The 24,934-nt window shown below is 42.8% G+C and overlaps 1 protein-coding gene and 1 long non-coding RNA gene across 6 annotated transcripts in view; one reads left to right on the forward strand and one right to left on the reverse strand.

Annotated features, from left to right (window-relative positions):
* The window catches only part of LOC121032987 (uncharacterized), a 124,780-nt gene extending 117,071 nt beyond the window's left edge, over nt 1–7,709 (forward strand). For all 4 annotated transcript variants that reach the window (XR_005791636.1, XR_005791634.1, XR_005791635.1 and 1 more), the window contains one exon: nt 5,079–7,709. This is a non-coding gene — a long non-coding RNA (uncharacterized LOC121032987). The remainder of the gene's footprint in view (nt 1–5,078) is intronic.
* The window catches only part of LOC121032985 (urea transporter 2-like), a 469,683-nt gene that overhangs the window by 173,565 nt on the left and 271,184 nt on the right, over nt 1–24,934 (reverse strand). The gene's annotated exons all lie outside the window — the stretch shown is intronic.

The following is a 24,934-nucleotide window of genomic DNA, read 5'->3' on the forward strand; positions in this document are numbered from 1 at the left end:
AGACACAGAATCGGAAACAGGCTCCAGGCTCTGAGCCATCAGCCCAGAGCCTGACGCGGGGCTCGAACTCCCGGACCGCGAGATCGTGACCTGGCTGAAGCCGGACGCTTAACCGACTGCGCCACCCAGGCGCCCCGATTCCTGACTATTTTCTTAGCAGCTCTATGTACTGGGCACTGGGTGGGGTCTTGGGAATAGAAGGTTGCAACTTGCAGGGCACTTTTGGGAGATGGATGGCAGGTTAGAGTCTTCTACTTGAGCTGGCACTCTTTTCATTGCTGGAGGGAGTTTGGATCTGACAATCACCTTCATGGAATCACTCATTCAGCAGAGGGATCGCTACAAATCCACTCTAGCCCAGAACTGATGGCCATGCACGGTCCTCCCATGTCTAATCTTCCTCCGCTATACAGACAGCATCTCATTATAATTGTGTTATTTTAACTGTCATTTGTACCCCAAGGTACAGTTTCCGTATATCAGTATACTCACTTGCACCAAACATTCTGTGAGTTTTCTGACTTTGCCAGAACTGTGAAAGGTCATGAGGCAGGATAACTCAACTCACAATCTAGATTTCAAGTGACATGATTCTACCTCTACCTTGCTGTCACAGCTCCACAAACCTATGAGGACATGGGGGCTCAGACATCATATCATGGCTAGTAAATGTGCTTTTGGGCAAATTAAAAATCCTTCTGGGTGCCAGCTTGCTCTTCTATGAAAAGAAATATTCAAAGCTTTCTTCTAGCTCTAACCTGATCACTGAGGTGGGGATGGCTGACGAGCCAGTAGAGGTGGTGCTGAAATCAGTGCATGGCTAGCTGATCATTTCAAGACACTGTCAGGAAGAAAAGACTCTTTAGCAAAGGGGTAGTGGGTGAACAGATTTGGGGGGTGTGGGTAGCCCATGGCCCAAAGGGAAAGGCTCCTCTTCCTGAGTGTCACCCCGAATGGGGGTTTCCTGCCCAGAAGCTGCAGGGCCACTCTGGGTTTTGCAATGATGCCAATTCTCCTTTCCTAATGTTCCGGGAAGAACGTTTTCATGGAACACAAATCACTGGTCCTTCATCCTGTGACAGCAAATGGAGACTAATGATAGGAACTGGGACTTAAGAGATGCCTTTACATTAGTGTCTGTTTCTGCAAACTTGTTCCAGAAAGCTCCTTTGTGCTGCCTGGATTCTGGCCTGAGGGCCTCCCCCTGGAGGCTGCAGGATGGCAGATGTTAGGCAGCAGTGCCTCCCCTGGGGCAGGCATCTCTTCTACATCTATCTCTCTTCATGCTGTAGCCTGAAACCCCCAGTTCCCTCATACCCACAGCAAAGCCCCAGCATGGCATCTGCCCTTTGGCACATCTCTCAACATCATTTTCCTGGGACAGCCTGCATGTGCTTTTCCTCAGCTTCCTGCCACCCTTCTCAGCCACTTTTGATCCTTGATATTCAGTGCCCTGTTGGAGTGCATCTGGATCGAGGATATCCCTTCTCCTCCCACTTCTAAGAGGTAGCTACTCCTATTTTCTCCATTTTACAGATGGGAAAATGGAGGCATAGTGAGGTAAAGTGATTTGGTCAAGGTCATGAAGATGGCAAGTTTCAAAGCCAGAACTGGAACCCAGGCAGTCCAGCTCCTGAGATTGCTGTTGACCTTGTGGTTCTTTATTATTATTATTATTATTATTATTATTATTATTATTGTTATTTTACCAGCACAGTCTTCTGACTCCCAGTCACAACTTCCTGGTCCCTATGAAAAAAGCCACCACCCAGAGACTCTTTCTAAACTGTTGCTTTCAAACAATGCTTCTAAGATTCTAGAAGTCTCCCAACTGCCTGTGGACCTCAGACAGAGGGGGTAAAACTGACCTGAAGCAAATGTGGCCACCTTCATGAATTTGCCACCAGAACTGGTGCTGGTGAGAACCCCAATGAAGAGGTGGGCCTGGGCTGGGTGCTTCTTTTCATTTTCCCTTCTGCATGTACATGTAGTTGATTTTGGAGGCCTTGCATCAGGGAGAGAGAGAGGAGCATGTGCTGCCCTCTCTAAACCCTACCAGGGATGCTGAACATCTGGGATGGGGTAGGGGAGCTTTTGGGCACCACTGTTAAGGAATAGGTTGCAAATGTGCTATACCATTTATTCTGCCCTACTGATCCAATCTTAAATAAAATCCAATCTTACTTGATAACTGAATCTGAGACTCAAAGAGATGAAATAGGTAAGAAACAAAAAGAAAAACAAAAACAAAACACCTCTTCATAGACCACAAAATACTGTGCAAGATGTGCTTTGTTATAACTTATTAACATTCAACTTTCACCCAAAGTGGAATTGATTTTTTAAAATTCATATTCATGCATGCTCCCTAATTGGGGGGAGTGTCTGGCAGCCCTGAGGTCTCTAGGTCCCTGCATCTCATGGGTCCTGTAGGCTCTATCCCTCCAGGCACATCTCGCCTGGAATAATAAGGCATTTCTTCACATTCCCTCCACCCCACTGCCCATCTTGCATTCATTCCATAAGGCTGTCTTTACCTCAGCTTTGAGAATCTACAACAGCCCTGCAGCTGGGAAGAGAGTGTATCATTTGGCTTTTTGCCCAGAAAATAAGATGCTTCAAAAAGGTCATCAAAAAAAAAAAAAAAGTCTCTTGGGGGAGAAAGGGGGGAAAAAAACCACCTTCTCTCTCAAGGTTAATTGAGTGGAAGGTGAACTTTCATCACATGTTGTCCTTTTGTGAAATCACAGCCTTAAAGATGTGGAGAGGGCAACTGACAGGATGGCATGGGCTGGGCTGCTGTGCAGGGACATGGTGCCTCCAAAGTTGGCTCTGAGCTTCCCAGTCCTTGGACAGTGTCCCCACCGAGCAGGAGCAGAAGGGAGTGTACAGGCATGCAGCCAGAGCCCAGCCTTCATAGGATATAAAGGAATGTAGGCTGGACGCCTACCCTCAGGGAGCCTTTGCTCTGGAGGATGAAAGGAGGCCCACAGCCAGCCTGTGTGAAATGAATCAGAGACTAGTAGTGTGTTGTTGGTGCTGGCTCTGCAGGTGGTGGGTGCTCAGGGCTGACGGGGTTGCCTGTGACCGAGAGTGCTGCTCTGAGCTATGGAAAAAGCCTGACCTGTTTGGGGCCTTTGCACTTGCCTCTTACCATGTGCGTTGACTCTGGTTCTAGCTGAGCATAATTTTGCTTCTTAAAGGGCACGTGGCAATATCTGGGGACATTTTGCCTGTCATGATTGGGAGGGAAGTGCTACTGGTACCAAGTATGTAGAGGCCAAGGATGCTCCTAAACATCCTACAATGTGTAGGTCACCCCCCCACCCTGATCTAATAAAGAATTATCCAGCCCCAAATATCAATAGTGTCAAAGTGGAGGCACCTTGCCCTAGAACTAGCTCCCACCACCTCCACCCTGGCCACATAACTTCCTCTTTCCTTTACTTTATCTAGGTGTTTGCTCAAACCACCTACCAAAAATCCCTTCATGACCATCTTATATAAAAGAGAAACCCTGATCTCATTCCACCACTCCTTTCCCTCTCCCCATGATTCAATTTTTTCATGGCTCCTCTCCTTGTCTGATATGTGCATGTGTGTGGCTGTGTTTTTATAGTAACTGCCTTTCCACGCTAGAATGTAAGCTCTGTGAGAACAGGGATGCTGCCCCTTTCGCTCCTTACTCTGTTCCCAGTGTCTACAACAGAGGATATAGTAGATATTCAGTCAACATTTGTTGAGTTAATGAATAAATGGACACTAATCCCAAGCAGCTGTGTGACCTTGGGCCAGTCACTTAGCTCCTGTAATATGCACTGAAATTCTCATGTGAAAAAAAGAAAGCAAAGGATTAGAATGTTTCAATGGGTCTTTCCAGCTTAAAGTTTTTTCTATTCTCTAAGAAAGAGTAATCTGGGAGTATTGGATGACCCAAGAGGGCAGGTTTCAGTAAGGCAGCACTGTAAAGGCACAGCACGTGGGGTGGAGTCCTACCTGGAGGGGATAGTGTCTGGATTAAATAAGCAGAGCACTTAGCCCAAGGCCAGCTTCCCACCAAATGCGTGGTGAATGGCAGCTGTTGTTATTCTTGAAGAATTCAGGGCCAGGATTGGGTGAGGCAAGAGAGGCACTAACCTCAGGCACAAAATTGAAGGTGTGACCAAAAAGCTCTGCCATCTAGACAGATAATATTTTAATCCAATATTTTTTAAAAATAAAAATTAATGCAAAAATCCACAAAGAAGGAAATACCAAGATCTTAGCTAAAGACAAGATCAGTATGACTGTTTCCTTTTGCTTTAGGTTCCCATAGGCCTTGGCACAGTGCTGCTACTGATGCTGTCTTTATTTGAAATTTTGAGATATTTCTCATCAAGGATTTTTTTGGCATGAATTTTGATTTTTAAAAAACATGGCACTGAAATATGATTTGTCTTGATTACTGAGATCTCCATCACTTCCTTCAGTTTTGTGCCTGAGGGTGAGCACCTCACCTTCTTCGCCTGGCTGGAGAGCAATGGACTGTCTAGAAGCAGAGAGAAGCTCCAGACATCCCTCTCTGAGGAAGAGAAACAGGGTGAGGGACGGGTTACACAGATGATGGGGATTAAGGACAGGGGAGCTTTTGGACAGCGGGTGGGATCTTAGAATTTGAGGGCTAGGTTTCCCAGGCAGACTGGGGCTGAGGAGATGGTCTGATTCCAAGTGAAAAGGAAAAAGACCCCAGGGCTGGGATGGCAGGTCCTGGTTTGCTTGGGACGGTCTTGGGTGCACCAGCTGTCTCAGCAGTGATGAATAATTCCTCCTCTTGCTCTCTAAAGTGTCCAGGGCTGGGCCACCCAGGATGTATGGTCATCCTGGGTCCGGCTGCTGTCCATGCCAGTGCTGTAGTGGGCCTCTCTGAACCCCTACAAAGGAGAAAGACACTGCCCTCCACCTGAGACCCGGTGTCTGATGATGTCTGGTGCTGCTGGAAGAATTCCTCAGACCCATCTCAGACCTTAGCTATGCTTCATAGCTTACCCTTTGCCCTGTAGCCATTTTTCATGTGTCTGACCTTGCCCTTATCTTGCCAGACTCTTTGCCCCTCATGGCCTTGCCGTGTGACCTGCTGCCAACACCACAGAGTAGCTGTCCTGGGAGCAACACTCACAAAGAAGCATGGCATTGTTTTAGTCCATGGTGTTGGAGAGAAGAAAAAAGTGAAATTGACAAGAAAAATAATCAATACATAAAATTAATGTCAAATTTTTTAAATGCCCTTATTTCTTTGGTATTAACCTACACTTGGATTCCCTTTCACTTGCATTGTTTGTCCTGAGCTTAAAATACATGTATGGACTAATGTGCAAGGTACCTCGCCAGAAATAGCAGATTCCCATCTCACTTATGCATGGTATGAACTAATACAATGATTTAGTGTGTGGTATGTAAAATTAAGCACTAAGAAGCTCTGAAACCAGAAGGGCATGCACTGTTTTGATGACTGCAAATAATGCCCTTTGATTTCTTTTTTTTTTTTTTTAATGTACTTGTTTTCATTATCATTGCATATTGGATTGTTAAGTTTTCAGACCCTGGACTACATATTTTACGGGCACTGTCACCTTTTAACTTTAATACATACAGCAATTCTGACAGCGGGTGCTATTGCTTCCATTTTAGAGATCAGAAAATTAAGGCTTATAGGAGTCAAGTTGCCAAAGTCACAAAGTTGGCACATGGCGGACCTGGGATTCAAACCCAGTCTTTTCTGAGTTCAAGCTCTCAGCTAAACCCCAAGCACTGTTTTGCCTACCATGGAGGGTTAAACCAGCAGCCAAGGACATCTCTTACACATGTGTCCAGTCTTGTGTCAAAGGGGCATGTGACCAGACCTGTCCCTACCCTTTGTATGAGCACCTCCCACCCCCAGTCCTAAAATGTTCTGCTTAACTGAGGTTTGAGTTACTGAATGGGCAAACAGATAAACCAGGAGGTAATTATTTATATAACCAGCAAAATAATCTTTCAAAATAGAATATCATTAGTCCTTTGAGTAGTTTATTGATGACTCATGATTCTTAAAATCTCTGATAGGAAAGGAATTTAGAAGTTCATCTGATGCAAACTTCCTTGACTACTGAATTGAGATGCCATGAAACTTAAACTAAAAGAGTCTATTGGAGTGAAATTGTGGATAATCATGGATATCATCTCTAAGATGATAATGTGAATGTGAATAGGAAGGAAGAGTTCACTGGACTCAATCTGATTATTTATTTTTCAAGTATTTTTATATCCAATTTTGGGAATAAATAATTTTATCCAAATCTTCCTCTCCCTCTTTTCCATAATCCAAATTCTGTCCATTCTTCAAGTCCTAATTTAATTGTAAGTTTTTTCATGGAAATTCCTCAATGGTGGGACAGCTATTTTTCCTTCTGGACTTCCATTTTTCTCAGTCTTGTTTATGTCACTTAGTGTTTGATTTTCAGACTGCATTCTAATAGTTTCATCATTCTAACTGATTGAGTGAAGGACATAGAAAGTGTATATTCAGTTTCTTGCTTCCCCAGAAGCCCCTCACTTAGGGATTGACTTTGTAGCAGGTGCTTTCAGGGCCCCGCCCTACTCTTTGGACCCTTCAGTGGGCTCCAGCTAACTTAAAAATGTCAGTATCTGCCTTTGTGTGCCTGAAGGGTCCCCTTCCTTCACCCTCAGTAGGGGAAAGCTTGCTCTTTGGATATATGGCAGGCCAGAGTTTCAAAGAGTTACCACCCTCTAGCAATAGCCCTCAAACTAATGAAGCTCTTAAGTTGGTATATAAACACCCCAGCTCCCTCACTCCTTGAAGGGGTTCTGAATCATGTGCTTTGCACCATTTCCCAGAGTTTTCTTGAGAGGTAGGCTCCAGCGGTCCATAGCAGTAGCTGGCTAAAAAAGTCATGTGCCCTTTATTTATTGCATTTTCTCCTTGTGTTACCTGCAGTGCTCAAGTAGATAGTTTACACTCACATCAGGATCTGCTTCTGGGGAACTCAAACCAAGACAGGTATAGAGGATATTGTCAATATTGACTTATTGGTTGGATGATTAGCTGACTGTCAGTGTTTTTCCTTGCAGGTACAGGGATTGTGCGTTTTTTTTCGGAAGCCATGGTGCTTTTCTGCCCAGTGGTACTCATTCATTCCTAGTTGAATGGAACAATGATGAGGGCAAGGATTCCCACCCCAGGTTCATCTAGCTCTGTTCACTACTCTGTATTTGTGATCTATTACTGACTTCGGTAAGTAGCAAAGAGCCCAGGGGAATTATGTCAAACCTCTATTCCCTCTCTCCCATCCCTGCTGCTACCAGCTGCATGCAATTCTCATGTTTTATTGTCTTTACATTGATTACCTTCTGACAAGGCCAGGAAGAAATGCTGACCCTTGGTTACAACTAAGCAAAGGCCCCTTCCCTTTGGAAACACAAAAAAGAATGAGAAAATGAACAACAGAAAGATGTTTCCTAACAGGGCCATGTCAAATTTATAGATAAATAAAATATCAAAGATCAAATGAGGCTAGATCAGCAGTTTGGATCTCTCCCCAACCAAGCAGAGAATATGCTGTCGACTCCGTCTTGGACTGATTTCCAACTTTGTGTTTCACAGCTGTAGCCAGGCAGAGTACGTCCAATAATGCTATTTGTTTTCCACTTAAAAAAAAAAAAAAAAGGCTGGGGAAATATATAAATGGTTCATAGGAGAAGAGGGCATTAGCAGACAGTCAGTCTGACCAAAGCGAGACAGGCAGATGGTTTGTGGGCCTGACGCCAGCTGGGTGTTTCCATAAGTGATCGCATATCTCCTCTCTGTGCCCCAGCACTCGGCTTGATTAAGAGGTCAGGAGCAGGCTGCCACAGCACGAGGCCAGAGCACACATGATATACGGCCAACCTGTCGGTCGCCTAGAAACAGCTCTGTAAAGGGGCCCAAAGACAAATCAATTTATAAGCCCACAAGTTTGGGCCCAGTAGTCTTGGCTGTTATTAAAACATGAAGTTTGATTCTTTGGGCTTGCTTTCTCAAATGTCACTCAGCCCCTTTAACTTTGACTGGACATCACTTCTTTTCCTTTTTAATACAGTAGTATCTTTGGATAAGTGATAATACCTTCCAGGTGGGATTCCGGGAAGTGAGTGAGGCTGGAGGCAGGCAGGCAGGAGAGGGATGCATTCAGGGAAAACTGAGGTGAGGTCTGGTTCTCTTTTCTTCATTTGCTGAGCACTGGGTGCTCAGTACTGTGGAGAAGTACAGGGAGAGGAGGACACATCATCCTTTTCTGGATGGTGAAGGTTTATGTGTATAAAGCAGGGCAACCCAAAGATGCAAAGGGCTGAAATGAGTGATGTGGATAATGCAAATTTTTAAATGGTCGGCGAGGTGGTCAGAAAAAGCCTTAGAGAGGAAGTGGAACATGAGGTAGGTGTGATTCACACAAATGAAGAAGTCAGATTTGCAGAGATGCAGCAATCATCTGGGTAACCTTCGGAAAGCCTCTTAACCTGTATATGCTTCAATAGATTTTATCCTTGCTTTTCAGAGAGCATAGGATTGAGAACTTTCCAGAGAGAGGACTCAGAGAACAAAGGCTAAGCATGATACTCTAGGGCCAATGAGGCACTAGTCTGCCTGGAGTGGGCCTTAAGACTTTGTTCACTGATCTGTGAGTAATCCTATTCTCAAGTGATTTCCACGGCAGACCTGAATGGCTCTTGGAATGCTGCCTGCTGGCCACACCTTCCCCTGCTATGTCCACTCTGCAAACTTATCTGTCCAGTTACAGATTCTGGTTAGTGATCTGGATTGAAATTCTGTCTTCATTCCTGATTAGAAAGATGAAGGATTGTGCTTCCCAACTATAAAATCTGTTTAGTAAATGTTTACTATATACCTACTTTTAGCGAGGCACCAATGTAAGCATGGATGGAAGAGTTAAAAGTCTGCAAGTATAGTCTGTCCCTTACTGTAAGGAGTTTGCAATCTATTTACAGGGTGGTTAAAATAAATAAATCAAGGCGTAGCAAGCCTCTGAGATAGGCCCCAACAGAGGTGTAAGCAATGTGATGGGGGTTAGAAGTAGTGGTCATTTCTGGTTGGAGGGACCGGGAAAGGTTTCCTGGGGAAGACTATGGGCAGCCCAAAGTTGCCTGAAGTTGAGGGAAGGCAGCAGTCCAGCTTTCTATCTAAAACCCTATGTGGTAAGCAGCAGTCAGAGGTAAAAGGTGACTCTTAAATTCACAACACGGTAAAGGCAACCCAGCTTGAAGGGTAGGTAAAGGCCATGCTAATTTTTGAAGGTTCAGTCTTGGTTTGCCTAGAACGCTCTCAATTTACATATTATTATTAGTAACATCCTCTTTCATTCTCAAAGTTGTCCTGGTTTGGACAAGAATTATACAGTCATCTTCGTTATAGGTAATGTTTTCAGCAGCCCTTCAGGAGCAGCCAATCTGAGCTATACCAACATAGTAGACTGGGGATGTTCCCTTGAACCAAGAAATCCTCTTTATGTTTTCTCCAAACGAACACACACAGATCAACAATGAGAAAAAGCCAAGGTATTCCTTTCCTGTAGAATGAACCAAGCAATGGAAGCAGGTGGGCACGCCAGACACACACCCATTGTCGAGGTACACTGATAGAGCATGGAATGATCACGAAAAATCTATTAACACACTCGAGCCACACTCAGTCTTGTTTTGCAGATAAACATGGTCTGTGATTATTTTACAACACTGTGAAGGTGCTGGGGGTTGTCCCTCATTTATTACTTGACTAATAAATACTTTAATTACACTTAATAAATAATGTAAGCAGGGCTCACTGAAGTGGTAATTCTTTAAATTAATTATTAACTGCATGCAAAAGGCTGCACTGCCAGTACCACTAAAAGAAAATTCAGCCTTTAATCTAAAGTGATTATTCATTATCTGGTATAAAGGCTCCATTTGCATATTATTAGGGAAATAAACTTTGGCCTCCTTGGCAATACAGATAGATCTCAAAGTCCATGCATTATGAATCTCCAAATACTAAAGTAATGATAAACAATATGTAATAAAGTCTCCAGTTTATAGCTTTATAACAGCTGGTTTTTGATTTTCCAAATATATTACAATGATAAAGTGACCAGTTAATGTATAAGCTCTTTGTGAAAGGTGGTGCCTACAGATGGTCGACTGATAGGAAACGGTAAATGTGCAAACTGCTCATTTCCCTTGAGATTGGAGCCATAAAATGATCTCAATAAGATATGAGAAGAAAATCTCTCTTTAACCCTTTTCTTAGCTGCAATCCAAATATGGGGCTGCGTTTAGCTGTCTGGTGTGTCTCTTTCTCTGCTCCTCCCAGACTCCCACCTTTCCCCTGATAAAGTGAAGGGGGAATATCTGGATATGCAGGCCTTGTGGTATCCCTGATTCTACCTTGGGGCAAAGAGGCAAGGTAAGGTTCCAGTCAAAAGAGAAAGATGATCTATAAAACAAGCAAAAGACCAAAATTCATGTGCCCCTTGGATTCTCTAACTTGGTACTTTCTCCTTGAGCCTGGGCTTCTTCCAGAGGAAGTGACTGACCCCAGATGTGATGGCTGGGGAGCAAGATGCATGGAGCAGCCTCCTAGCATTTAAACTATAAAATTCTGTGGAGAAATGATTGAAAAAGAGGTTTCTGAAGGAGAAGGAGAAATCTCTCTCCTTGACTCCCTTTGGCACAAGTAGGGTTGGGGGATAGGGGGAGGGGATGGGGGAGGAGATAGGGGCAGGGGAGAGGAGGAGGAGACAGGACGCCAGGAACTCATGAAAATGGCGACAATCACAAGGAGGCAGGGATGACCTCTTTCCCCATTTCATACCCCATCCTATTCATCTCTCTGAACCCCATTCAGAGACTATCTCTTTCAAGAGATCTTCCTTAACTCTCTGTGCATTCCAGCAGCATTCACCTACAGTGTGGGCCAGTCAATAGTCACTGATTTCTGGGAGGTGGGAAAGGGGCTACATGAGGATGAGGGGTGTCCTTTACTTTTTAAAAAGTTTTTATTTATTATTTTTTTTCAGAGAGAGAGAAAGAGAAAGAGAGAGGGGGGAGAAAGCATGGAGAGAGGAGGGGCAGAAAGGGAGGGAGAGAGGGAGAATTCCAAGCAGGCTCTGTGCTGTCAGGGCAGAGCCTGATTGATGTGGGGCTCAATCTCATGAACTATGAGATCATGACTCGAACAGAATCAAGAATTGGACATTTAACCAACTGAGCCATCCAAGCATCCTGAGGGGTGTCCTTTAAAGTGGTCATTCCAAGAACTGAAATTCATTGCAATACTGTTGCTGTGCTCCAAGTATGGCTGAAAATCCTTGAGAACTGCCCTTCATGTTTGTTTTAGTCAGCTTGCACTGCTATAACAAAATACCATACACCTTAGGTGGCTTGGATAACAGACAATTATTTACCATAGTTCCACAGGATTAAAGTCTGAGATCAGGGTACCAGCATGGTTGGGTTCTTGGTGAGGATTCTTTTGTTGACTTGTAGATGGCCACTTTATTGCTATGTCCTCATAGGGCAGAGAGAGAACTCTCAGTCTCTTCCTCTTCTTATAATGACACTAATCCCATCGGGGGCCTCTACCACCTAATGGCTCTTCCTCCTAATACCATCATACTGGGGATTAGGGCTTCAGCACATAAATATGGGGGTGGGGGCACAAACATTCCATCCATAATAATGTTTTTATGAACATCTTCAATGGGAGAAAAGTCATGTTAATAATAATCACTCTCCTCTGAGTATGAGTGATGTATGCAAATAGTTTCATGTTCATTATCTCATATTATCCCCATAGTACACTAAGAAGTAAATATCATTAGCCAATTACAGCTGAGAACACAAAGGTTCAGAGTTCAATAGCTTGCCTAAGGCCACATAGCTGGTAAGTAGCATACCCTAGATTTGAACTGAGTGACTCCAAAGCCAAGGCATTGATGAGTATGCATACTGCTCTGTCTTTTGAAGGTAGACTAAAGTCTGGGAAATAACTAGTGGTTAATGGCTGAATGTGTTTACCTTCTCATATAATTTATATCACCAATGGAACTTCTCTGGGCATTTTTTTTTAGCTCAAAGGGAATTCTTTTTTTTTTTTTTTTTCCCAAAGGGAATTCTAAGAGTAGGAGTTTTAAGCATACTACTTCTCAGTGGCATGATGCCTGGGGAGAGAAGGGCCTCATCGACCTTCTGAAATCATGCCTTAAAGGCAAGTGCCTAAGTGCCTTCTGTGGTACACACATAGGGCCAACTTCATTCTCATCTAGCCTAATCTGTAGCTCCTTGGGCCATAAAGTGTAATTAGTGTTCACACTTATTATCTCCTTCTGTCTTCCCACTATCCCCAGGCACTAGATTGGTATTATTAATATTTTTCATTTTAGAGATGAGAAAACTAAAGCACAGACAGGTTGAGCAACTTCCCTAAGTTTACACAGCAAATGAGGGAAAGACCTAGGGCTCAAATGTAGGAATCTCTGTTTTTATCAATGAAAACTCAATGAACAGATGGATGGTACATCACAAATGTTTCTCATGTCCTATCAAAAACAATGTCAATTTGACAGAAAGAGCGAAAATTCATCTGTACATTTTTTCCCTTACCTACAAGGTTCCCATCCATTATTCATGCATTCCTTCATTGTTCCTGTCACTCACTGATTAATTAATTTAATAAATACTTTCGAAGCACATTACTTGGTGCCAGCTACTGTCCTAGGTACTGGCTACCTAATCTAAATTTACAAAAGGAAATTGAACCAATGGGCTGTTAACTGAATTGACAAAGTGATCCAATTACTTTGGTGTTGGTGGAGACTTCGTTAGAGACCCCTCCATATTCTCAATCTCCCAGAGGCTCCAGGAGAGATGTGGGGTCTTCAAAAGAACTGCAGACGCACAACTACCTGTGAGCTTCGCCACTGGCTCCCACTTTTGAAAAGATGACTGCGTGATTTCTGATTACAGCCATTAGGCAAAATAAAACACAGAGAACGCTGGCTCACCAGTTTCATCCTGCTTAATCAAATAGCCTCATTCATCATATTCACTCACACTATTCAGGGAAAGTGCTTTTCCGTACTTCAAAGATGGGCAAGAGCAAGCCTGATCTGTACTTCCCATTTTGCTCTCCTTCCTTTTTAAATACAAGCAGATGATCTTTCCTTCTTTTTTTCTCCCTTCCAATTCCTGATTGAGAGGCACAGCCTCAGCACAGCAGCAGTCCAGCCAGGAAGAAATCTAAGCTGAGGACAGTATTATCCCTCATGACACTCATAATTCAGCAGGATTTCTTCCTAACTGACTTTGGGGCTGGGCCTGAGCAGGGACCAAAATATCATAGAATGTCGGGCTAGCAGCATCCACAGAGAGAAGGCATTCTGGCCACTCATGTTACAGATGAGGCCAGAGAGGGGAAGAAGCTTGTCCAAGGTCACACAGCAAGGTTGTTGCAGAGCAGGGGGCACCAGTTCCCAAATTGGCAATTCCCAAGCTAGTGCCCTCAACTGTCTTATCACCGTGACTATTGCTAATACCACAGGAAACCCCAAACAGGGGCTTGGGTTCTTCAGCACTTTCCCTAATCCTACATTCAGGTAAATTGCTGATGGTTTCACACAGGAACCAAACCTTCTTTGTTTATGATAGAGGCCAATTTGCAAAATTGGTGATATTCACTCTATTGTGCTTCTACATTCTCCTTCTGGGTTCCTTTGCCATTTCTGGGTGACTCATTCTCTAGGCACATTCCCCCAGAATTTCATACTGCTAACCAGGTTTTCTCCACAGAACCCAGGCTCTGGAAAGACCCCTTCCTCCTCCTTCCTTAGTCCTAGGCTTCAAGTAAAGAGGAATGCTTTACACTCTCATTTGAATTGAGATCTTACTGGCTAGCCACTAATCTGGGATGAATCTCAAGGTTAAATTTCAAGGGGTTTAGATTTTAGAAAAAAGATTTTTTATATATATTTTGCAAAAGGTGTGCATATATAACTGTCCATTTGCCAGTATGGCTGGCCTATATATTGTTTTAAAATTTTTTTTTTACCATTTATTTATTTTTGAGAGAGAGAGAGAGAGAAGGGGAGGGGCAGAGAGAGAAAGACACAGAATCTGAAGCAGGCTCCAGGATCTGAGCTGTCAGCACAGAGCTCGATGTGGGGCTTGAACTCACAAGCTGTGAGATCATGACCTGAGACAAAGTTGGATGCTTAACCAACTGAGCCACCCAGGTGCCCCACTGGCTCATATACTGACATTGTATGGACGTAGCCTAAAACTTCCTATAGACTAGCACCTCCCCACCTCCCAGGCACACACACATCCTGGGTAACTTAGATGATGTGATTGATGTATATGGGAGGTGATTTTTTCCCTGTCATCTGGCCTAGCTAAAAATAAATCTTTTGTAAATCAATGTTTAGCAAAAAAATAAATAAGTATCAATGAAATTGCTTCCTTTATCGAATGCTTATTTTGTAATGGAGATTCTGTTAAGAACCTTATACATATATGTCATACTTTTTAATTCTTACAACAATCGTGTTAGGAGTTGAACTGTATCTCCTCCACCTCCACCCAATTCAATATGCTAAAGTCTAACCTGTAATACCTGTAATACATAAGCATGTGACTTATCTGGAAGTAAAGTTACTGCAGATGCAATTTGTTAAGATGAATTCAAACTGAAATGGAGTGGACTTCTAGTCCAATATGACTGTTATCCTTATAAAAAAAAGGGGAAATTTGGCCACAGAAACAGACACACGGATGGAATGTGATGTGAAGATGAAGAGAGAGATTTGGGTGATGCTTCTACATCAAAAGACTGCCACAGATCACCAGCACATGACCAGGAACAAGGAGAGAGGCATGGAACAGAGTGCTCTTCACAGCCTCAGAAGGAACCAATCCTGCTGACCCTTTGATCTCAGACTTCTGGACTCCTGAACTGTGAGATAATAAATATCTCTTGAAGCCACCCAGTCTGTGGAATTTTGTTATGGTGGCCCTAACAAATGAATATAAAGCCTCTATGTACTATTTTCTTTATTTTGCAGACAAGGAAGCAGAGGCTCAGAGAGGTTAAATAACTTGCCTTAGATCACACAGCTGGTAAGGAGCAGAGCCAGAATTTAAACTTAGTACTGCATGCTTTGTTGCTTTTATGTGGGAATCTGTTCTGGTAAGGAATAGAAAAGGTCAATTTTCTCTGTATTTCAAGCAGGACGTGATATATCTTCTTTCTCAGCCTGGCACAGGGCAGCTGGGTCTCCCAGTCCACACCCCATCACCAACTCTGAGGTACATCTTCTATTTCCTCCCACATTTTTCCCCTTCCAGCAACAGCAGAACCCCAAATCAATTGCCTCGGGCTAGCATTAGAAAAATAAATTTTCTGGGGTGCCTGGGTGGCTCAGTCGGTTGAGTGTCTGACTTCAGTTCAGGTCATAATCTCGCCATTTGTGTTCGAGCTCCACATCGGGTTCACTGCTGTCAGCACAGAGCTGGCTTGGGATCCTCTGTTCCCCTTTCCCTCTGCCCCTTCCCCACTGGTGCGTGCACTCTCTTTCTCTCTCAAAAATAAACATTAAAGAAATAAAAAGAAAAATAAATTTTCTCACCCCAGTCTTCTCATTTTATTTGATTTTATTTTAATTTTTGTTTAGCCCTGGGAATACATCTGAGGCCCTCAAATACAGTGTACACTTTCATACTTTCTGAGGTGGTAAATACCAAAATTCACCAGGAGTGGAGAGAAGGGTCAAGTTTAAAATTAAATGCTCCTTTATTCCTGATTTCCTGATCTCTGTGGTCAAACGGCCCTCTTGCTCCCTGGTATTCATCCATTCAGCCTTCAAACACACACACACACACACACACACACACACACACACACACACACAGACACACACACCTGAAAGTTGAACTGGGCTCTTTTACCAAAGCCAAACAGACCAGCTTCCTCCAGGGCCTCCTCATTTTACCGTCCATCCAGCACTAAGCTCTAGTGGGCCCACCCTCAGATGGCTTTTCCCACCATCTTTCCTGAAGCCAAGATCCATGGTGGTCTTGCCTTAGCAGCTATAGCATTCCTGTCTCAGGGTTTTGACTGGGTGGAGAAAAGGAGAGCCCCAGGATAGAGAAATGGCCACCAGCTTGGATTGGATTCCATTTCCAAATCATTTGAATCTAGTGCCCCTCAGCAGGAGGGTACTGGGAGACTTATCCTTGGAATTTCTGCAAGGAAGGACTTCTCAGCATTTCCCAAGCTGAGAAATTATGTAAAACTATATTTTTTAAAGGGGACACTGTTAGTTTTCCAATCCATTGGCCTAGGACGTTGGTGTGACAAGGATGCAGACAATCTGCCAAAGTGGAGGGAGAGGGGGCATGGTTGTCCATCAGAAGGGACAGTCTGGGAGCAGGCAGAAGCAGGTCAGGCAGTTACAAACCAAGAGTGCAGCCTTGAGGCCAGGCAAAACAGGAGACCAGAAACAAGAAAGTAGGTCAATACTAGATCAAAACTGTGCAGCCCCAACAAGGCAGCCTTGCTACTCCTCAGACAGGAAGCTCTTTATTTCCCTTGACAGAGTAGGAATCAACACCTAAGTCCCAGGGCAACACCAGATTGAGACCTAAGAATTCAAAGTGTCCATCATTCTGAGCTTATGGAAGATTCTTATCTATGACTCAAAGTAACAATAGCAATGGTTTTCCTTTATTGCACAATGTCTCTGTGTCCTGGGTCAACTCAAGGACTTTATCTTTGAGGTAGCTTCTATTACTCTCCTCATTTACAGATGACAAAGTACAGAGGATAACTTGCCAAACGTCACACAGCTAGTAAGAAGTAATGCCAGCCACTCAGATAATTTACTCTTAGAATTCTGTCCATCAGATAGGAAAGTACTTTTAAGGTTGTAGTCTTCAGACCCTGTCCTCTTGTAGGTTAACCTCCCATTTACTAGGCTTACTAGGTTCACCTCCCCCTTAGTTGCTGATATGAGTATTCTGGTGCCCAGAGAACTCTTTTAACTTCTAATAAGCTGGAGAAGTTCTTCTCATGAGGAGGGAAAAGAAAACCAGGTCCAGAGTTTATGCTGAAATCCCAGGCTACCCAATTGCTGTTATGGTCCTGGAGTGAGTGCCCATAGGTGGACCTGGCCAGGGCTGGGGGTGGATGGAGCATTAGGAGGCAATCACGTAGGATTCAGAGTATGTATGTGAGAGCAAAAGCTATAGAGCAATACTTCTGGATTTAGTCCAGGCTGTCACGAATTAATGGCTGACAGAAAGAAAAGAAAGACTTGGAAAAAAAATTCTTGAAAGCTGTGTTTGCATGGAGAGGAGCTCAGTCTGAGCTGCCTGGAGAAGGCCTATATTCATGCCCCTTTGGAAGCCCTGGCCATCCATTTTCATTAGTTTTATGATTTGGTCAACTTACAAAGGTCACTTTTTAGCTTCCTGTGAACCACAATATTATGACTGGGCTTAAATAATGCCAAAGCGATTCATTGAGAAGGGAAACATTCAGTTACACCAGTCACTGGGCACTGAAACTAGCTTTCCAAAGCTGAATTGCTCCCTTGTAAGGCAAGGGTCTTGCTTATGAAAACAGAGCACAGAGTCTCCAAGGACTGCTCCATATAGGGCAGAGCCTGGGGGAGACTGTCCAGGTAGGAAGTGTGAGCTGGCACCACTTCTCTCCCTAGAGAGTGGTGTGGTCTCTTTTCTTTGAGTTCCCCCACACTGTGACTCCTGTGCCTCTCTCACCCCCAACACTTGCTAGTGTAGACATGGTGCCATCTTCTTGAAAATTCTGTACCAAGTGTAGACACAACTCTTCTGTGTTTTTCCTTAGCACAGCAGAGACCAGTCTACAATGATGTGGCTAATTACATGTAATGATTTCTTTGGCATCTCTTCCTCGCTAGCCTCTAAGCATCATAGGAGCAAGAACTAGATTGGCTGTTTTCATCCCCACATCCCGGCACCTACCACAGTGTGCAAAGCCCATTGTAGATGCTCCAGGAATAGCTGCTCATTGACATTTTTTTTTAAAAGGAAAACCAAAAGAGAATATCCCAGAAAATACAGACAGCATGAGAATCGGTAGTTTCTTTACTGAATACTGCTAAACATCAAATCCCTTATTCTAACCCAAGTTAACCACACGTGGGAATCTGAAAAGCAAATCATATACCTTTGCTATTTCACACTCTCAACAATAGCCAAATTATGGAAAGAGCCTAAATGTCCAGCAACTGATGAATGGATAAAGAAATTGTGGTTTATATACACTATGGAATACTACGTGGCAATGAGAAAAAATGAAATATGGCCTTTTGTAGCAACGTGGATGGAACTGGAGAGTGTGATGCTAAGTAAAATAAGCCATACAGAGAAAGACAGATACCATATGGTTTCACTCTTATGTGGATCCTGAGAAACTTAACAGGAACCCATGGGGGAGGGGAAGGAAAAAAAAAAAAAAGAGGTTAGAGTGGGAGAGAGCCAAAGCATAAGAGACTGTTGAGAACTGAGAGCAAACTGAGGGTTGATGGGGGGTGGGAGGGAGGAGAGGGTGGGTGATGGGTATTGAGGAGGGCACCTTTTGGGATGAGCACTGGGTGTTGTATGGAAACCAATTTGACAATAAATTTCATATATAAATAAAAAAAATATATATATATACCTTTGCTATTTCAATGCCAACTCTGCAATGTCTTTCCCTGATCTTGAGATGCTAGAGGTCTCAGATAACATTGGGGTTACATAGGGTCATTGGGAAAATTAAAGGAGATACTGCACAGAAAATGCCCAGTGCCTAGTATGGCCAATAATGAACTCCGTGTGTGTCCCTCATAGCTCTGTGCTGGGTTCTTAGCCAGGTAACTTTGTTGGCACTGGATTACCTCTAGGCACTACAAACTGGTCTTCTTGTCTATTTTCGTAGCATAGGACAGACATGAACCTTTAATTTAACTTTCTTCTTAGATCATTACTACGTTTTTACTCTTGGTTTCTAATCTGAGGGATGCTATTCATTGCTTGCTTGAGTGGAAATGGTATTATTTAGCCTTCAGCAGAATGGGTTTCCTTTAAACAGTTGCTTTGGCTATTATATATATCATCTTAATCAGAGTCTTATATAAAAATCTCTCTTTCTTTTGTAAACACACATGCATGAACATACATGTGTGCACACACATGGAGCCTTTCTTTAAAGTTGTACCTGACTTCTGTCAAACTAGTTTGTGTACATACAGATAACAGGAGGTGAATCCTCTCGGCTGTAGGGTCAAAAATATTTCTTTGTGTTTTTCAGGCAGGGTTGTGGTTTCAATAGTAATAGAAGGGACACCTTCCCCCATTAGCATATGTTCTCCTTGACCTGCTTGAGCCAGTCATGCAGAGAAATGCTGATTTGCTGCCTACTATCACAGGAATGATTTTGAAGGTTTAATTCAAGTGATTTTATTTAACCAACCTGCACTGAGCACCTACCATAAACAAAGAACTTACCACATTTTGTACTTAATAGGAGTCTTTATTTTTGTCTTTCCATATCCTTGAGGGCACCATGTTGCTGCTCATTTCTACAGCTTCAGTGCCTGGCACAGTATATAGTAAGTGCCCAATAAATGTTTTGCTGAATGTATGACTGAAGACAGAAGGACAACAGGAAGTCAGGAGTGTAAGAGTATTTATAACTCAAGCTTACCAGGCCCTCAGAAGGCAGCAGGGAATCACATACAATAAGAGTATGGGTTTTGTTCTCAGTATGAGTGTGGATTTTCCTTCTGGCAGGAACTATCTACTAAGAAGTTAATTATCCTTTTCAAGTCTCAATCTCCTCATCAATAAAATGGTGGAAACAACAGGTGATTTTGAGGGTTAACCCACTGTTGATGTGCCATAGTGAGTGTTCAACACACAAGTACAACTCCCATACTGCTGCTGGGGTGATGGTGAACATTTCTGCATAGTGAACACTTAATAATCTCCAATGTAAGTTGTGCGTGGGAAAAAGAGAGACAGGGGCCATGTGAGATGGAGATGGCTGGGGGCTGGAGCAGATGGGTCAGCTCTCTGATGGGGGTGCTTAAATGAGGTGGGGACCCTTGCAGTGTACCGTGATGGTGGGCATGGCTGGCTCTTTGGTGGGAGCACATCTGGTATCAGCAGAAGACAACTACCTTGTCTGACAGTAGGGTTCTGGATGAATAACTATATCTCCTCAATGTGTGTTCCACCATCTAGAAACAAGGAAGTGCCAGCCCCATAGCCCTGATCTCTTTTATGTCCCCTTAGGGTCTGCCAGTATTAGCTGTGTCTCAGTAAGGTGCACTCTCTGGTCGCTTTTTACCAGATTTTAGAGTCTAACCACAGCTCTCAAGGACCTTGCTTAGAGGGCAAGAAAAATGGGAGGGAAATGGAAAGAAGATGAAAAGACAGAGCAAAGCAGACTGTGTGGGGGGGAGGGGGGAGAGGGGGGAGGGCAGGTCTGGAATGGAAAGCACTAATTCAGAACAGCACTCCACCCTCTGTTGTCTATTCCTTGGCCCAATCTGGCTGAAATCCTGAGCAGAGGACAGTATGCTTTAGAAGAAAATATGCAAAGAAGTTCAAGTGTGCCTTTCCTTTTTATTTGCATCTCAGTTCATTTTAATCAAGCACCCTCCCCCTTTCCTTGCAACCTGTTTTTTTGGGTTTGTTTCTTTGTTTGTTGGGAATGCGTGCCTTTTGGTTTTACCTGCTCTACTGCAACAGTTTTGGGTTTTGACTTTTCCAAAATGAAATCTCTAGCCATTCTGACTTTCTCAGCTTCTGGCCCCACTGGCATCTCCATTTTGCTTTAATTATCCAATTACTGAAGCTATCCAACCTATTTATTCAGGCAATCAAGGCTTTAAATGCATGGATTTATCATCACCTCAAATCACTTGTCACTGTGGTTGAACAAAAATAGAAAGGTAACCAGAATGCTGCAGGAGATTTGAATCAACATACTTCTCCTGGTCATTACTTTCAAGGTTCCCATATGCAAACACAAAAATTGTAGAAGGGGATGCTCTGACAGGGGTGGGGGGGAGAGGACAAAAGAGTGTGCACAGAAAGGGGATGAAGACTGGAAGGGTTTTGTTTCTGTTCCTCTGAGGATTGGCCTGTACTCCTTACCTGATTTTCCCCACATCCCTCCTTCCCTGCTCTTCTCTCTGTAGGAGGGGCACAGATTGCTGCTTCTCCCTATTTCCTCTATTAACAATGTTGTTGAGTACCCATGTGAAAAGATACAGAGGACTTGGGGATTAATTTTTACCTGTCAGTTGTACCTTAATAAAGCTGAAGAATGAAAACAAAAAAACACAGAGCTTGGGAGTTATCAGAGGAAAGAGGAGTGGTCTATAGATCTGGGCTGTTACAGGAAATTCATCTGCTCTCTGGAGTTACCCAGAGTAAGTCCATTTCTTCATTTATCAGACTGCTCTGAACATACTTAAAAACAGACTACTTTTTAAAACATGAACAGCCTTATTTCTTTCAAGCATTTCTCATTCGTCATTCTAGGCATTTTACCCCAATGTATCAACTTCTTTATTAAAGGGTGGTAACCCTCAAATTTAACATAAAACTCCAAGGGTGTTATGTGCAGTGAAGGGCAATCACCTCCCTCTCTCCGGGCATGGTATTACTATTAATAGAGCCTCAAAACTTTTTAAGCTTTTTTTGGCATGTCATATGCTGCTGTTTAGCCACGTTCCCCATGATGTGCTTCCTTGGTTGTGAGCTTTTGAGAAACCTACATACAGAAACTTATACTTAGCCTTCTACATTTTAATAGGTTAAATGTGGCCCACTGTATGAGCCATAAAGACCAGTTTAGATTGCAGCATACCTTTCAATGTATTTACCACTTTTACTAAAACTGTAGTTTTCTGTATCCTCATCCTTATTATTAAGGCTGTCAATCTGAACAATGTTGATACAGAACACTGGGACAGGCCACTAGATACTACCCTATTGCTCCATTAATCAGTATTCTCAGGGTTAGCTTTCCCAATCAAAGGCAAAGTCTTACACTGTTAGGTCCCTGGTGTTCCATCAGCACTAATATTTTTAGTATGAAAGTAAGAATAATGGACTAGCTTTGTGAAAACTGTCTTAGTACGACACCAACTTAAAAGAGGACTCTACCAGGTCCAGACCCATCCACAACTTCACAATTTGTGTTTTCTCATGTGGGTGATATCATAACACTAGCTGATGCTGTACTCACTTTTTATGTATAAATTTCTCAATAATATACTGTGTGGTAACAAATGTAATTGACCCATTCTATTTGTTTTCTCCAAATTAATTTAAAATACTCTCTCACTTCCTTTGTCTTTGAGTTTGGCTAATATCCTCACACTTGCAGGTTTCCATCTGTGAGTTTGGTCAAAGCAAGTTTATCTGCAAAATTTCGAAGAACCAGCTTCATCTCCACTTGGCAGCATGTGGTAAATGAACGTATTTCTGGTGAGATTTATTGTATCACCTTCGAGGAAATGCTAACTCCAGAGAGGAGCAGATTGCAGAGAACTGTATATTAAAGTTCCTCTTCCTATCTCTGGGCCCAGGTGGAGGGGACAAATGGATTCTTACCTGACTGCAAAATATGATATATTATTATAAACAGAGTCTTGAATTATAGAAAATACTAGTTAGCATAATTACATTACCATATTTTTATATGGAGATTATTATTCAAATACCAAACAGGCAATCTTCCATTGGAAAAAACCAATAAACACTCTCAATCCAGACTTCCACTGTTACATATGTCACAGTACAAAACAATTTTAAAGTTTAAAACCCATTACATTACAAGAGCTATTCACTTCAAGTAGGTGGCAATTTGCTTCTTTTTTTTTCACCCCACGTTTTGATAGCTATTCACCTCTATCAATTCTTATCTTGCCCATTCTTTAGAAACCAATTGCAGTTTAAAAAGTGCCCATCTATTTCTGATTGAAATCTTCACATGCTGGTTTTTTAAACTATTTTTCAATCTCTTAATAAAATAGATTGCCTCCAGGCTGTCAGTTAGTAAACCCACTAACAATGTAGTGATTCCAAGGACTGCCCTAGCTCATGGGTTTTCCTTGCTCTTGGTTCTGTCCAAGAAACCCCAGATTTCCATTATTGCTGCTACATGTACAAAACAGTTTAATGGATTAAACTTACGGAAACTTGTACAAGCAACAAAAACAATATCCTGATTAAATTGAGTTAACCTCTCAGACTTTTAGTCCATGAAATAGAAAATAGGTCTTACACCTTTTTCTTTTATTTGTTAACAGTTGACATCTCAGAGTCTCGTCGGATTGAAAAGTCTTTCCCTATCATTGAGCACAACCTCCATTTGTAAGAGGGGCTCTCAGTCCATCAGTCTTAGAGCAAATACTTCTTAAGGAACCACCCTTGTGTGGAAAGTAAAGGAAGCATAGATATTATGTTGGTCCCTGAGGGCTCCTGCTTTAGAGAGAGAATAATATGAAGCAATCTACAAAGTTAAGGGGGGAGGTTCAGACTACGGGATCACCTGTGATTCAGAGATGGAAGAAATAAGGGGGTGAAGGAGTGGTCCCCAATACCCAGGAAGGTCCCTCAGAGATGGTGATGAGGTTATGTGAGGTGGAGAGGACCATCTGGTGCTGAAGAATAAGTATTATGAGCATGGGGTGAACCAAAGGCAGGGAGAAGTTGGCCATAATGACACTTTCCCCTCCATCCACCTCATCTCAGAGGAGGAAAAGCCACATTTTCTTTTCTGTTGTACCACAGTCATACTCAGTGCCCACTCTGGACTTTCATGCCCATTCCACAGCCTGGGTCTCATCATTCCCCAGGGTTTGAATGTCCTGTGACTTTAAATGATTCTCACATCATCATGATTTGAATCAGATCAAGGTAAATTCCTTCCCAAACCCAAATACAGGAATCAGGAAACTAGGATAATGCAACTCCACAAGCATTTATTGATCTCATGTCAATTGATGACATTGCACATTGTCAGACTTCCACATCCTTCTACCTCACAGAAGTGTGACAGATAAGGTAAGGGCCATGAGAATAGCAGGGAGAACTCTGAGAGGGCATTTCCTGTTTGGAGAAATCAGAGCAAGTTATATGCATTTGAGATGACTTTTAGAAATGACTGAGGCTTTTATATTCATCATAAGAAGAAGGCCTAGAAATATAAAAGCATAGGAGAGGCAAAGCATGGACATAGGCAAGCTGAGATTACATTCAAGGAAAAGCAAATAGTTCTGTTTGGCTAACTGCATTGACAATACAATTTTATTAATTATAAAACAATATCTAGTGCATGCTTTCTTTTAAAGGCATCACATTCTGCTCTTTACAAGCATTATTTCAATTAACTCTCGCATATATATCAGCATGTGAGGGGGTACTGAACACATGGGGAAACTGAAGCTTGAGTAGGTTAAGGATCCTGTCTGCAGTCTCTTAGCTAATAAATGTTGAGGCCAGGACCTAAGTCTCATCCATATTGAGAAGGATATAGTTTGGGGAAGATAAAGATTTATTTTGAGGAGGTAACACAGAAGAGTTGATGGAGCACATCTCCAGAGAAAAGGAAGAGAGATCACTTAGAAAATTTGCTGTCATGACAAATGAGAGCCTTTGTAAAATATACAAAAGGAATTTATTTGCTAATATAAGGGAATCAAAATTTCAGACAAACTCTTACCCCTGATGTTGGATTTGATGGCTCAAGGTCAACCCAGCAGACACTTAATAACTGAGGCTGTGTCTATGTGCCATCAAATCCCATCTTGAGATCCCATCTTCC

Source organism: Herpailurus yagouaroundi, unplaced genomic scaffold, assembly GCF_014898765.1.
Source record: "Herpailurus yagouaroundi ecotype Mexico unplaced genomic scaffold, PumYag 142, whole genome shotgun sequence".
In the NCBI taxonomy this organism is placed as follows: Eukaryota; Metazoa; Chordata; class Mammalia; order Carnivora; family Felidae; genus Herpailurus; species Herpailurus yagouaroundi.